This window comes from Trichechus manatus, unplaced genomic scaffold (assembly GCF_000243295.1).
Source record: "Trichechus manatus latirostris isolate Lorelei unplaced genomic scaffold, TriManLat1.0 scaffold00024, whole genome shotgun sequence".
In the NCBI taxonomy this organism is placed as follows: domain Eukaryota; kingdom Metazoa; phylum Chordata; class Mammalia; order Sirenia; family Trichechidae; genus Trichechus; species Trichechus manatus.
In genome coordinates this window covers 11,941,785-11,958,271 of record NW_004443960.1, presented here as the reverse complement: position 1 = coordinate 11,958,271, position 16,487 = coordinate 11,941,785, and the positions used below count along the sequence as shown (strand labels likewise).

At 44.0% G+C, this 16,487-nt stretch overlaps 1 protein-coding gene across 1 annotated transcript in view; it reads left to right on the top strand.

Annotated features, from left to right (window-relative positions):
• CPPED1 (calcineurin like phosphoesterase domain containing 1) overlaps positions 1 to 16,487 on the top strand; it is a 119,040-nt gene that overhangs the window by 99,783 nt on the left and 2,770 nt on the right. The gene's annotated exons all lie outside the window — the stretch shown is intronic.

Sequence of the window (16,487 nt, the reverse complement as noted above, 5' to 3'; positions counted from 1 at the left end):
GTTAGAGGTTCAAGTCCACCCAGAGGCACCTTGAAAAAAAGTCCTGGTGATGTACTTCCGAAAGATGAGTCTGTGAAAACCCTATGGAGCACAGTTCTACTCTGATACACATGGGGCCGCCATGAGTCAGAGTCAACTCAACAGCATTTTTTTTTTTTTTTTTAAATTCTCTCATGTAAGTAGAAGATGTGATGCGGGCTCTCAGCCTGGGGGCTCAGTGGTCAGGTTCTTCTCGGGATTCTGCCCTGCCATCCATGGTGTGGTTCCTTCTGTAGCTTCTACCTTCTCACAATGGTGGCTGCTGCTCTGGATACCCCGTTCAGACTTGACAACACCTAGAGGCAGAAAGGAGGACTTGCTAAAAGATATGCAGCCTTTTCCAGGACCCCCCAGCAGATTTCCTCTCACATCTCCATATCTAGACCTGGACCACAGGCCCCTTCCTCCCTCAAGTGACCACAGGAAGACACTCGCCACAGCTGGCTTTGATGTTGATTCTGGGGATGAAGGCAGGCTCCCCTGAAGCCCCTGACCTTCCAGAGAAGGAGGACTGCCCGCCTCTTTAGAACAGAGTCAGAATTCCTTTGGCAAAGGAGAAACAGGAAGGGCATGGATATTGGAAGGCAGCCAGCAGTATCTCCTAGAACAAGGAAGAAAGAAATCCCCGCGTTCACACCTCATTTCAAAAACGGTGCTGATTGTATCCCCGGTGTGTGATAGCCAGCGGAGCCAGGGCTTTGAACATCATCTGTGAAGCTCCTGACAACACAGCGAGGGATCTGTTATCATCCCCTTTTTAAAATTGAGGAAACGGATGCTCAGGGAGGTAAAGTAACTTGTCATTTGGCATTTAGGTAATGGAGATTCTGCATCAGCGCTCATTCCACTATCTCTCACGTCCATGCTCATTTTAGTAACATCAGGCCTCCTTCTATAAGAAACGCAGTAATTCTTTTGCAGTATTAGAAAATACCAGAACTCTCCTTTTCCCTTTGATAATACCAGCAAAGAGGGGAGATTTGAATTTCTTCTCCAGGATTCCTACTAAAATTCATGTATGGGTTACACAATTTTCATATACTCAACCACTATCCAATCATGCCTGTATCCATCCATCCATCCCTTATTTAGCCAGCAGTCATTTGCAGAGCAGCAGCTATATGCTGTTCATCTGGGGATGGATATTAAGTTGCATAGACTTGGTCTTTGCCCCTTAAGGAGCTCACAGGCCAGAAGGGGAAACCAAGATGCGAATGAGAACTTAGAAGACGAGTAGAGGAATGTGCAAGGAACAGGAGGGAGCTAGAGGAAGGAGAATCAGCTCTGTTCAGCTTGGCCAGGGATGTTTTCCCAGAGGAGGAAGGAGTGATCTGGGTTTTGAAGGATGAATAAGCTCATCAGGCAGATGTGGGAAGGAAAGAGTATTCTAGCCAGAGGACATAGTGCGGGCAAAGGCCAGGGCCAGAGAGCAGCCCGGCATGTACCAGAGCTGGCACTGAAGGTGCTCACTGTGACTAGAGTACGGCCCAGGTGGAGTCACCCTGTTTGCTGACGGGGAGCAGGAGCCAGGTCAGGATGCGCTGCGGTGCCGTTCTAAGGAGACTGAGTTTCTTCATACGGGTGATGGGGCACCATGGAAAGGTTGTAAGTGGAGGAGTGGCACAGTCAGGTTTTGCACTTCAGAGAGCTGGCCTTGTTCAGTCTGTCCAGTATGCATTTCTTCTTTCTTCCTTCCTAACCGAGCTTCCTAACCCTGGTTTTGTTCAGGGTGCCAGCGTGACCAGCTGAAAATACTCCCTTTTCCAACCTTCTTGCAGCTAGGTGTGGCTACATGACCCAGTTCTGAAATTTTCCAAGCAGGGCTTCCAGGAAAGCTTTCTGTTGGCCCTTCTCTCTTCTTCCTGCTTGGAACTTGGATGCAGTGCCTGGAAGCCCAGCAGCTGTCTTGCAGTCTTGAGGATCAAAGCCACAAGCTGAGGATGGGGCAGGAAAAAGACAGAAGGGGCCTGGGCCCTTAATGAAGTCCTTGGTGACTACACCAACCCTGGACTGCCCACCTCCTTTCTTTTTATGAGATAGATAATAAACAAACACACACACAGACGCCTTTTACTTGTTTAAGTCACCATAGCCCCTGGGGCCAGAGAGGAGGGCAAGACTGGAAAGCAGGAGGATTTGGAGACCAGCAACTGTGCAAGGCTACATGAGAATGGAGAGGAGAGAGCAGGTGTGAGCGAGTCAGACCGACGCAGCAATGACAGGACGCACACGGACCAGGAGGAGGGAGAGTATAGGGCGACTCCCACATCCCTGGGTTAGGTGGCTCAGTGGGTGCCGGTCCTGTTAAGCCCACAAGAGGAGGAGCAGGCATTGAGTGAAAGAGTGTGAGTGAGTTGAGTTTGCAGTGCTTGTCAGGACGTCAGGTAGAGACATGTGGGTGAGCAGCTGAAGAGCCAAGCCCGGGAAATGATTTGGAATCCCTGGCAGATGGGGTTGCTGAAGTTACGGCAGAGGCTGAGTGAGGAAGGGTGAGACAAGGTCATGGGCAGAGCCCGGGGAGGCACCATCGAGAGCACTAGAAGAAGGCCAAGCGGGAACAGGGGAGACGTGCCTTGGAGTCCAGAGGAGGAGAGGCTTCTGTAGGGAAACGAGATATTCCACTCATGCTGCCTTCTCTAGGGGATCGCTGCCTGATTAGATCCCCCCTGTCTCCAGTTGTTAACATAGAAACAGACGGACTTCAGGTCCTCACGCCTGGGTGGCCGCACCGTCCCTCTCCTAGGCAGAGGTAGAGCACTTTTTCCCTGTCAAATTTCATTTTTAACATTCTGCAGAATGTTCCCCTCCCCTGGCTTGCCACCACCTCTGTCTACTCCCTCAAGTATTTTTGGATGGATTTCCAATTTGATACATGAACATTCCATCAGTCAAAACAATCTTTTTAATGAGCCTCTTGTCCTGACAGCTGTGTTTATTAGGATCAGGCATGGAAACTGGGTAATGGAAATCTAGAAAATTGTCCATTCTGTATTGAAACGTTAATGTGTGCCCTGCACTCCATCGCACGCGCAAGCCAGCTATCCTCTTTTAAAAATAAAGAGGAAATTATGAATAGCGAAAAAGATGTAATTTGTAGGAATGAAAAAAAGATCTGATCACTTACTTAGAGAAGGATGAGAGGAAAGTATAATTATTGAGTGCCGACTGAGTACGTGACACATGGCTTCCTGCAGTGCCACCTCGGATATGTATGATTGTCATTTGATCTCTGCCACAACCCTGCGCATGGTTGGCATTAGTCCTGCCTTCCAATGAGGAAACCGAGGCTCAGAGAGGTTAAGGGACGTGCCAAGCTCACACAGCTTGGAAATGGCAGCGCTGAGATTCAAACCCATGTCCTCTGACCTCCGACTCCTGTCCGACACACTTGGTTCGCACTCCAGGCTGCCACTGCTTTCCTGGCAACCAAACAAATGTCAGTATTAAGAAAGTACGTCCCCTCCTCTTGCATATTTCACACAGATTGTGAATTTCCAAGTCACCAAGAAGGGGAGGAAATAAAAGGTTGAGCATTGCTTTGTCTGTGGAAAAGGAATAAGGGGAAGTGAGTCTGAAGTTTACGGGAGCAGAGTTAATCCTCACATCTGGGGTAAGGAAGAGTGACACTGTGCTCTAACCATACTCCTGGGACTTGGACACGTGAAGGGCAGCCCGGCACCTCCAGGCACTGGAGAATAATTTCTTCCTCAGAATACCGCTCTTTTCCCTGGATTGCGAGCGTCAGTGCGCCCCAGCAGGGCGGGAAGACGAGTGGCCTTCGTAAGGTGGGCTGGACGTGGGAGACGCTGTGTCATAAACAGGAACATGGGCGCCTCTCAGCTGTCTCCAGGGGTTGGTGTGGTGGTGTCTGACCAGTGAATCTCTTTCCATCCTTTCTTCCTCCCCAGCACTTACGCGGTAGAACCACTTCCATCCCAATTAAGCTGAAAATATACAGTCCTTGGTTGTTCTCTGGGCCACTTCTCTGCTGTCATGACCAGTAACGTCAGCCCCCTCCCACCTTCTTGCATTTTAACTTAAGAGGAGCCTCGGAAGTGGAAGCATATAGCTTTTGCTGGTTATTATGGAGGTGAGGCAAGGAAAGAGTAATTTACATGGCTCTTATTATTACTTTCTTTTAGGGGAGGAAACTGGAAATACCTTAAAACAAAGAAGAGAACTCTTTTCAAGTTGTAGAGTTTGAGCTGGCCCTGGGGGAAGCTCATTTCTACACCCGGGCCATTGGTTTCTATCTGTATGGGTCACCTATGGCTGCTGGAACGAAGTAACACAAACCGGGGGCTTAAAACAAGACATTTGTTCCCTCACAGTTCTGGAGGCTACAAGTCTGAAATCAGGAGGTCAGCAGGGCCATGCTCCCTCTGAAGGCTCTAGGGAGGAATCCTTCCTTGCCTCAGTCCTAGCTCCGGGTGGGTGCCAGCGATCCTGGGCATTCCTTGTTTGTCGACATATCACTCCAGTCTCAGCCTCCATCTTCAGGTGGTCTTCTCCCCTGGGTGTCTGTGTTTCTGTGTCCAGATTTCACTCTTCTTATGAGGGCACTGATCATATTGGATTTAAGGCCCACCCTAATCCAGTATGAGCTCATCGTAACTTGCTAACGTATGCAAAGACTATTTCCAAATTAGGTCACATCTACAGGTCCCAGGTGGACGTGAATTCTGGGCAGACACCGTCCAACCCAGTACACTACCCAAGCAAAACGTTTAAAAAGAGGAGAAGGAAGGAAGGAAATCTAAATCTAAAGCTGTGAATCCTTAAAACAAGCCAGATGTTTCACGTCACATGGACCAGACATCTGAGCAAATGTGGGAGGTGACCAGATGTTTGGGTGTTATGTAGCACCCACAAGAGGAGAGGCATGAACCCAGGTTTCCAGCAGTGGCTCAGCAGAGCCGGAATGTTCTCCCCAGCCTCTCACACCCACTCTTCAGAAGATAGTGGCCAGACTCCAGTAGGAGATAGGCCCCACCCACCCCTCCAGGTCACACAGAGGCAGAGCTGCTTGGGTTGGGTGCTTCCCGACCCCAGGGAGTCTCCCCTCTTGTGCTAACGATCCTGCAGCAGACAGGAACAGACTGGGCTCCTCTGCTGATAACCAGCCTCTGTGGCTGCCCAGACAAGGCTCCTTCCTACCACGGGCGGCCGCTGCCCGAGGTTCCCCAGTGCCATCTGAGAAGTGGCACTAACCCAGTGACCCCATGAACCTGAGCTGTCTCTGGAGGGCTGAAAGGCTCTGAAACCACCCAACCTCCCACTTAACAGTATTTTTATTGCTATAATATAATATATATGATAATTTCCCAGCCTAGATTTTTATATCCCGGTTTTCAGTTTTCAAGATCTTAGAGGGTAGCTCTGAGATAGAGCTGTATGTCCTGGGTGGAACAATGAAAAGATACGTTGCTAAGTGAATAAAAGCAAGTTGCGAGTCTATATATAGCATATCCCCTTTTTGTGAAATCATGTGTTTTTATATACGTGTATTATCATTCTGGACACCATGTTCAGACGTGACAACACTCAGAGGCAGAAAAGAGGACTTGCTAAAAGAAATGCAGCCCTTCTCAGAACCCCCAGCAGATTTGTGTTATAAGTGCTCAACTACTAATCGAAAGGTTGGCGGTTCAAACCCACCCAGAGGCACCTCGGAAGACAGACCTGGCAATCTGCTTCCAAAAGGTCACAGCCTTGAAAACCCTGTGGAGCAGTTCTGCTCTGCACACATGGGGTCACCACGAGTGGGAATAGACTCGACAACAACTCACACAGCAACAACTTACATATACAATACACGTGGATAAAACTTACACACAAATCATGTGTATTTCTATAGATCAGTAGCTAATATTTGTATTATCTGCAAATAGACAGTGAACAAGATGGAAAGAGGGGTTACAGGAGATTTCCTTTTTTTATGCTCTATTTTTACAATGTTTATTTTTAGGAAGCATGCATTTGCTTTTTTTTGGAAATATTTTCAGGCTTACAGAAAAGCTGCAAAAATAAGAATAGTAAAAAGAACACCTATCTGCCCTTTACCCAGATTTATCTGTGGCTGACATTTTACCTCAGTTGCTTTATTATTTGATTATGTGCAAGAGATCTTGGAAATGCGTATCTGATTCATTTGTGGGTAAGCTGCCTACATCATGTGTGTGCACATGCATATGCATTCTCATTTTCTTATAGAAAAGGTAGCCTGTTATGTAGGCTGTTTTGTGCTTTGCTTTATTCGCTTGGCAGTTTTTCTTGGAAATCATTCCGTATCAGTTCATAGAGATCGTTGTCATCCTTTTTTATGGCCACACTGTGTGTAGGTACCACGGTTTATTCAGCTGCTCTCCTAAGGCGTGCACTGCATCTGAAGGCAGCAAAAACAGTAAAGATAAATAATGGAAAGAAAATGTTAAAGCCGTGTTAGCAAGCTGAAGCCCTCATGGAAAGCCTTTGTTGTTTTTTAAGTTGGGGGAGGGGTGGTAGGAGAAGTCAGGTGGCCTGGGCTCACCTCTTACCCATGAGACTTAGGGCATGTTTATTTCACCTCTTAGTTTCCTAGTGCGGCTATAACACAAATACCACAAGTGGGTGGCTTTCAAGAACAGAAGTTTATTTTCTCACAATTCGGGAGGCTAGAAGTCCAAATTCAGGACGCCAGCTCTTGTGGGAGGTCCTTCTTTGTCAGTAATCTTGGGAGGTCCTTGGAGTTCCTTGGTGTCCTCTGTCCTCTGTCTCCCCCCACCCTCCCAGTGTGTCTCTGTGTCTAGTCTGCTCTTTTTACAACCCAGAAGTGGTTAGGTTTAGGACCCATCCTTTCTGGTATGGCCTCATTAACATAACAAAAGAAAACTCGAGTTTCCAAACAGGGTCATATTTACAGGTACAGGGGTTAGGATTTCAACCCATATTTTGGGGGTCACAATCCAATCCATAACACTGAACGTTGGGATGGCTTCCACGTTTCACAGATGGAATGCTAGTGGCATCACTGACTTGGGTAGGGTTCTCTGGAAGCAGAGCCTGAGTCAGGGTTCGAGTCCATGTGAGTGAGGGCTGGCAGAAGAAGGGCTGTGAGGAAGCAAGTCAGGGTATGGAACAAAGCCAAGGAAGGGTGTGGTTTCAGCTGGAGCCTGACTTCAACCTGACCCATGTGAGCCTCTGGAGCACTAACTACACCACAGAGTTGGTCCCACCTTGAGACAAGGGGGCTGTCTCTCCCCCCTCCCCCAATAGACAATAATGTATTTGAGAAATGTTGAAAATGAAAAATAATACATGTAAAGAGGCTTGCTCACAGTACCTGGTCCATAGTAGATCTTCGGTAAGATAGGTATTACTGTTGTCACTCTTCTCCTTTTTGGGGGCAACAGCTTTATTGAGATACATAATTCTCTTACCATAAAATTCACCTGTTTAAAGTGTACAATTCAATAGGTTTCAGTATATTCAGAGTTGTGCAGCCATTATCACAATCAATTTTAGAACATTTTCATCACCCCAGAAAGAAACCCCCTGCCCATTAGTCACTGTCCATTCCCCCTTCTTGTAGTAGCAGCCTGCACCTCCCAGACCTGCTTACAAAACCTCTCTTTCCTCCTTTGCCCCTTGGCCATCCCAGGCCACTGCCCAGCAGCTGGGACCCCTGTCTTCAAGGCCTGAGTCATCTTGGCTGCCTGCCGAGGAATATCTTTACCTACAGGAGGGGTTATCTATACCTGCTTCTGTACCTGCAGGAAACCCTGGTGGCATAGTGGTTAAAAGCTATGGCTGCAAACCCAAAGTTCAGCAGGTTGAATCCACCAGGTGCTCCTTGGAAACCCTGTGGGGCCATTGTATTCTGTCCTATAGGGTCGCTAGGAGTTGGAATCGACTCCACAGCAATGGGTGTTTTTTTTTTTTTTTTTGGTTTTCTGTACCTGCAGCCCAATCTTTCTTTCTTTTCATTTTTGTACAAGTCACATTCTTTGCCAACTGCTAAGGCAGAAGAAATTGAGTGTGACTAATGATTTATGACACAATTTTCACTGTTACAGCTGGCAACGTAAAGATGCACAGCATTTTTGTCAACATATACTCACACAGGATAAAAATAAAAACCATCCAATTAGAATTTGTTTACATTTTCCAGGCCTAAGTAAGTAACAGCAAGGCATTATGGAAGTCAGTTTCAACATGAGAATTGTACATCATCATCCCTGTTTCCTGGTTGACTGGAAGCAAGTTTCTGATATTAGAGTAGTAACTTATACGGAGATGGCATCGCAATCCTCTGATCGATTTGAAATGAATTTGAATCGAGATAGCTTAAAAATAGCTTTTATAGTGTCTTTATGACTTGATACCGTGGCGAAATAAATATAAAGCCAACACCACGGAAGTCATCCTGTGTGGATGCAGTGGCTGTCTTTGCTGGGAGCTCTTCTGGTAATGCAAGAAGATGCCTGTCATCTCCTCACAGGAGTTCATAATTCAAAAACAATCTATATGTAATCTCAATTAAGGAACCATAGAGGCATGTCGGCCACGGATGACTGATGAACAGCCTGAATGGAAATTCTGCACAACTCCCAAAAACACCTCTAAAATCAATCTCCTGCCCAGGGAACCATGATTTATTAATGCATTCCTTACCTCCATTGAGTTGTGAATCAATGCTTCCCTATCAGAAGCTAATAGAAAGCCAACATGGGTAAAAAGTCCTACAACGCCTTTCAGCCCGTCAGCATGAAAGGTACAGGATTATGACTTGGGCCGGGTCTGCATGTTGCTGGGTAACATGCTGTGTCTGTGTCCCCCTCCATCAGGGAGCAGCTGGCCCTGCGCCTGGAGAAAACTTCTGGCAGGTAATAAGCACCTACTGTGGATGCTTGTTACAGACATCCGTGCCCGCCTCTAAACCTCTCTGCCACCTGTGAGATAGGTGTTGTTATTATTCATCTTATTGTTAGCTAACATCAGGTCAGCCCCCTACTCATGGTGACCCCGTACACATCAGAACAAAACACTGCCTGGTCCTGCACCATCCCCATAATTGGTTGCAGATCAGACCGTTGTGATGCATAGGGTTTTTGCATTGGCTGATTTTCGGAAGTAGATCACCAGGACTTACCTCCTAGTCCGTCTTAGTCTGGAAGCTCTGCTGAAACCTGTTCGCATCATAGCAACAAGCAAGCCTCCACTAACGGGTGGCTGCGTATGAGGTGCACTGGCCAAGAATGAAACCAGTAAGGAAATCGAGGCTCAGGAAGGCTCAGTAACTTGCCCAACGCCCCAAAGCAAACAGAACCTGAGTTTGGAAGGCTGGTTAGGAGCATGGGCTCTGACATCAAGTGTCTGATTTTTGACCCTGGCTGCCCTGTTTTCTAGTTGTGTGACTTTGGGTTAGGTGTGCAAGGTCTCTGGGGGTTCAGTCAGCAGCTAGTGTTTTCAGAAGGTTTTGAACTTGATTGCTTTGCTTGCTGGCATCTATTTCGTCTTCATTTTTGGTACCTGTTAGGCATCTTTGCTAATCTAAGAATCCTCAAGTGATTCTGTGACTTAGGGCATTAACAGTAAGCCCAAGTCCCAGGGGCAGGAAAGAGAACATAGATATTACAGAGAAGCCCAGCTCTCCCGGTCCAGTGAGGTCCGCTCTGAACATCCTGCCGGTCACTTGAACAATCACCTTTGATGCTCCTCTCTCTGCGAATGCCAATAAATACGGTGTGAAATTTAAACATAAATGAGTTTTTATAGCTAATTATGGCTAATGCGAGCTACTTTCAAAATTGCCAAACATTCCTTCCAAAATAGTACAGTTTGTAACTATAAATTAGGCATAAAGAGCCAAATTTCATAAACATAATTTAGCATACAAAAAAAAAAATAATGCTGCTAAGTGCTTTCTGTCTGGCCATTACGAGCATCCTGAGGAGGGTCTAATGGCACATGCGCCCATCGGTGCCCCAAGAGGCACAGGCATGAGGCTGGGAAACTCCAGGAGGACTAGAGGGGAAGTAACCGCTTCCACAGCCTCTGCAGTCTTTGTGGTCCAACCCGGTCAGTCCTCTATTTGTGACTCGGACCCATGAAGCACCCAGCCCTGCGGTTCAAGCTGCAGATCTTGAACTGCACAACTGCACGCACTTTCGCCCTGGTGTCCTTCCGAGGAGGCAGCAGAGTCCAACTCCATCCCTTCACTCATCCCTACCCAGGTCTGTCGCTGTTCAGATCACCTGGATCACCATTTTTCTCCCTGATCACCCAATCCATGATCGTTATGAACGTTTATACGGTAGTAATAAAAATAAGGTAGAAACTAGCCCCCCCCCATCCCTTGTTAACACCACTCCTATCCCCCTTACCCATGAAATCACCTGTTATTAGCAGTTGAGGATTATACTTCTCTCCCATTCAGTTGTGGGGTACAGAGGTATGTGCACATACTCTCAAATGTACATTTTTTTAATTTTTTGACAGTTTGCTGTTTGTCCTTAAATAATGTATTTAGAGTCTTTCAATGCTGGTGCATGTAAACCTACCTCGTTTTTTAATGCACGTACAGTAATTTATCCAGTCTCCTGTAAATGAATCTTACAAACAGAGCCTCAGTGAACATTGTACTGTATATTTATACACACAGACATAACACACGTACTTTTATGTTTATCCTGGGTACTTTGGCAGCATACATTTCTCCCAAAATGGTTTTGCTGGGTCAGGGGGAATACGCAGTAAATTGTGAGAAGATAAGGCTAGATTGCCTTCTGAAATAAATTATACCTGTTTGTAAATGGAAATATCTGTTTCTCCCCACTCTTGACTGTTTTAAGCAGGGAAACTGAGTCACCTTCCTTTGCAATAGTAGCTCTACACCGCAGCTAGCAGATCGCCACTCCTGCCCACAGGTGGGCGGCCCATTTGTCAGCCCGCAGGGCTATGGTCATGAGAGCTCTGTTTCAAGTCTCCTGGAGTCCTACCAACCAGGAGCAACTGCTGTAAACATTTTGAACATATTTCCTTCATGTCTTTTTTTCTTTTTCTTCCTTCACCCTCCTTTTTCCTTCTTTCTTTCCCACCCTTCCCAATCCTTGTCTTCTTCCCTGCTCTTCAGAGTGGATCTGATGTATATACTTAAATCAGTTTTTAATATTTTTATGTACATATTGGAGCCCTGGTGGCTCAGTGGTTAAGAGCTCAGCTGCTAACTAAAAAAGGTCAGCAGTTCGAATCCACCATCCGCTCCTTGGAAACCCATGGGGCAGTTCTACTTTGTCCTCTGGGGTCACTGAGTCACAGCCCTCTTGAGGGCAATGGATTTGGTTTGGGTTTTTTTTTTTTTTTTTTTTTTTTTTGATATGTACATATTGCTATATCTATAATACAGGTTTTTGTGTATATGTTGTTTTTTAAATTTACATAAATAAGATATTGTGTTCAGAATCTTACATTTTTTACTCTATGTTATACTTTTGAGATCCATTAATACACTTCCTTTTCACTGCTCTATAGTTTTCAAGCATATTAATATAACCTTTTTTCATCAATTCCTTTGTTTGGGTTATTTTGCTTTTCAAAATATTGCAAATATTGTTGCAATAAGCATTCACTTAAGGCTGGGAAGTACCTCTTATTGTGGGATTGTTGTTGTTAGCTGCTATCACTTGGCCCCCAGCTCATGGTGACACTGTGAACAATGGGATCAGACCATTGTGATCCATAGGCTTTTATTTCAGAAGTAGATTACTGGGTCAGAGAGTACAGTGGTCCTCAAATTTACTACATTGTGCCAAAGCACTCTAAGAAGTGGTGTACCAATGTACTCTCCCGTAAGCAGGGTTTAAGGTGACGTTTCTTCACTGGTGTTATCAAACTTTTAAAATTTTTGCTGTTTGATAGGCATGAAATGGAGTCTTTGTTTTAATTTACATTTCTGTGACCATCACTGAGATTAAGCATTTTTCCATATGATCAATGGCCATTTTATGTTCTCCCTTATGTAAATTTCCTATTCATATCCTTCGCCCATTTTCGCATTGAGCTTTTTTCTTTCTTATTTTCTAGGAGTTCTTTATATATTCCGGAGCTCGCTGATATATGTGTTGTAACTATTTCCTTTGAGTCTTTCACTTTTCACCTTATATCTAATGTCTTTCATTATAGAGAAGTTTCCAGTTTTAAGATCGTAAAAGTTACTGCTTTTCTTTTTCTTTCTGGCTTTTTACTTCTTGGGTCTTGTTTAAGAAATCCTTCTCTACCTAAAGTCAAAAAGATATTTTTCTATATATTTTTTTCTAACTGTTTTAAAGTTATTGTTTTAATCACATTGAGGGCTTTGGTATTTGTGGAGACTTATTTTGTGTCTTAATATATATTCACAATTTAATCAACTTATGCTTATAATTCTATCAATTTTTGCATTATAGATTTTGAGGCTAGATTGTTAGATGCTTATAAGTTCATGATTGTTTTATCTTCTTGGTGTACTTCCTAAATTATTATTTAGTATCCCTCTTTATCTTAATGCATTTGCCCTTAAGTTCTATTATTTTTTGTCTGATTTTAATATTGCAGTATCACCTTTCTTTTGATTTTCCAAGATTATCTGTTTACAACCTCTTTTCTTCTTCCTTTGTTGCTATTTTTTTGTTTGTTTTGTTTTCAGTGAGCACACATGAAAGATTTATTATAATCTTGCTGCAGTGGAAAAGGCCTCTGATAAACCGATTCAAGAGTATCAAGATTTACTCTTGATAGAGTTACGTTACAGGAAAAGAGAATGGGTTAGATAATGATTATTTAGACTAGATGCAAAAAGAAAAGAACGTTTGGGTAAAGGCCACCAGAGCTACAAGAATCCTATGCAGCAGTGAAAAGCACGTTTATTAGTAGCTCCCAAAAGTATAATGCTGAATGAAAAAGTCAGCTGAGTGAGTGGATGACTGATTTCCCGGAAACAAGGTGTTGGCAGGACTGTGTTCCTTGTGGAGGCTCTAGAGGAGAATCTGCTTCTTTGCCCTTTCCAACTTCTAGGAACTACCTGTGTTCCTTGGCTTATGGCCCACTTCCATGTTGAAAGCCAGCAATGGCAGCCTGAGTCCACACATCACATCACTGCAACCTTGCTTCCCTTTTGACATCTCCTTCTTTGACTATCAATTTCCTGCCTCCCTCTTCCACATTTAAAGGAGTTTGAATCCACAAGGTGCTCCTTGGAAAGTCTATGGGGCAGTTCTACCCTGTCCTGACTCATAGGGTTGCTATGAGTCAGAGTCAATTCAATGGCAGCGGGTTTTTGTGATTACATTGGGCTTACTCGGATAATCCAGGGCAGTCTCTTTATATTAAAGTCAACTGATTGGCAATTTAAATTCTACCTGCAATCTTAATTTCCCCATGCCATAAAACACAACATATTCACAGGTTTCAAGCATTAGGATTTAGAGATCTTTGGAGGGGAGGGACATTATTCTGCCTATCACACCCAGTTTCCCCCAATGGAACCTCTTTCATAAGTATAGTACATTATCGCATTGGCGTGTCAGGTTATTGCTGAGATGCCTGCTATCTGTCTTAATCGTCACTCCTTTGTAAATAATATTTTCTCGATGATATATTTTTTAAGGTTTTCCTTTTTCTTTTTGATGTTCCACAATTTTACTGTGATATATGTGAGCAAGAACTAATCTTTGTTTATTCTGCTTAATACTTATCACCTGAGGACCTGTGTCCTCATTTCTGGGACATTCTCATCTGTTATTTCTTCAAATAATCATGGCTGTCACTTCCTCCCTTCTCCTGCTGTGGTTCGTCTGAAGTGTCTGTCGATACTGCTTCATCTGTTTTAGGTTCTTGCAGTTGCTTGTTCCCGTTGCTTGTGTCTGGGTCTCTGTGCCGTCGTCTGTCTCAGTTCCTCAATTCTGTCTTTTAATTCACTAATTTCTCTTTGATTAGTGTCCAGTCTAGAATTTATGCCATTTATTGAGGGTTGTTTTCTTTTAAATTTTAATGGTTTTGTCCGTTTTTTATCCACCATTTCCAATGTCTCATCACCAACTCTTCTCGTTTGATTTATGCCTGTTTTGTGTCATACCGTCTTGTTCTTTATGGATATTAAAAAAACCAAAACCAAACCCGTTGCCGTCGAGTTGATTCCGACTCATAGTGACCCTATAGGACCAAGGAGAACTGCCCCATAGGGTTTCCAAGGAGTGGCTGGTGGATTTGAACTGCCGAACTTTTGGTAGGCAGCCGTAGCTCTTAACCACTGTGCCACCAGGTCTCCTTACGGATATTAGCCCTTTAATAATCTCATTGGATACCCTAAGCGTGTTTATTTCAAATCTTTGTCAGACAGTTATATAATTAATTTCATCTGGAGTGAATTCATGTTCGTGATTGAAGAGTTTGTGGGCTGTCCTAATTAGCATGAGATTCCCTCATGGGCTTTGGAATTCTTGATTATAGATCCAGTTTGAATAAGAGGTATTTTTTGTTGTTGTTGTTTTATTTTTCCCCTCATTATTTCTCTCTTTACTAATTCCTCCCTGTCTAGTGGTTTTACGTGCTTCCGCTGTTGCCCCACAGTGATGTTGGGAAAACATGTTTCAGTTCCTAGACTTGAGCCCGTGTCTGTCCTTCCCTCCTATACTCACATATCTATCCTGGTGGTGTGCTCGAGCCAGCTTATAACAACTAATGAGGACCGATAGTGAGATTTGGGGGAATTTTTTGAGCTAGTGGCTAAATAGCCATCATTAAAAAATAAATTATATAAATTTACTATTAAGTAAATTATATTAAAAGGCAATGGTAATAAATACTCAAAACTCATCACTTCCTACTTATTCTACTTATTTTATTACTATTATCTGTGCTCTTAAAAAGGAGCCCTGGTGACAGAATGGTTAAGTGCTCAGCTGCTAACCAGGTTGGTGGTTCAAATCCACCAGCAGCTCCTTGGGCGAAAAGTCCTGCCAATCTGCTCCCGTAAAGATTACAGCCTAGGAAACCCTACTGGACAGTTCTGCTCTGTCATATTGGGTCGCTGTGAGTCAGAATCAACTAGACAGCATCTAACAACAACAGTGCTCTAAAGGTTGTTCACAGCCTTTGTAACTGTATGGGGGAACTACTACATAATGGGGCACGAAGGCCATCTCATTCCATATCCTCATTCGGTGACATCACATAGATAGCTTGAAATTGGCTATGATGGGAGTATTTACACCGTGAAAATCAATAAACACTATAAATCAGGTCTTTTTTTTTTTTTTTCCTGGAGAACTTATTAAACATTCAACAGCACACCACTACCCTGGACCCAGGCAGCAGCAGTTTCTTTGACCTCTTCCCATAAACAGAGGTACCTCTCCCCAGCCCCTACTTCAAACAGAGAGGCAGGCGTTGGTTCCCCATCTCACAGAGAACACTTCTGGTCTCTATCATAAGAGCTTAGCTCCCAAGGAACATTTTAATCCCACTCATTACATTGACTTTCTCGTTTGTTTCTAGGCTATGGAGCTATTTATTTTGTTTTGAGCCTAACTCTGTCTTCTGGTTTTCTTTTTTATATTTGCCCTATCGTGGCTATAAGTTTGGCGCAGAGGAGGTTCGTCAAATAGTGAACATACTGTACTATTTGATTGGAACTCCATAAACATTATTTTTAATAGACACATAACTTCTTTCAAATGGATATTGATATTGGCCTTAACATAACTGTCGTCCCCTTCTTTCTCTCTCCCAAGTCGTTCGCTTTATCTTCCTTCTCTCTTCTTATCCCCTGGTACTTTCTTGTGCTAGTTATGACAAATGTGTTAATAATATATTATGTATATGAACTATTCTTGAAAAGATCCTGGATGTCACATACACTGCCTTGCTATTTATTATACACAGAATAAAACTAAAAAAAAAAAGCCACACACACACCCCAGATCAGTTGTTGGAGAATTGATTTTGACTCATTGTGACCCCACACGTTACAGAGTAGAACTGAGCTCCATAGGGTTTTCGTTGTGATCTTTCAGAAGTAGATTGCCAGGCCTTTTCTTCCCAGGTACCCCCTGGTGGATTTCAACTGCCAGCCTTTCAGTTAGTAGCCAAGTGCTTATCCATTTGCACCACCCAGGGACTCCATACACAGAATAATAGTATGCATTTAATAAAACAGTACACTGTTCACAGAATAAAACATTGGAGCCCCCCTGACAGGGATCACAACAGAGGATCCCGGATGGAGCTGAAAAAAAATGTAGAACAAAACTCTAACTCACCAAAAAAAAAAAGAAGAAGACCAGACTTACTGGTCTGACAGAGACTGAAAAACCCCGCGAGTATGGCCCCTGGGTACCCTTTTAGCTCAGTAATGAAGTCACTCCTGAGGTTCACCCTTCAGCCAAAGATTAGACAGGCCCATAAAACAAAATGAGACTAAAGGGGCACAC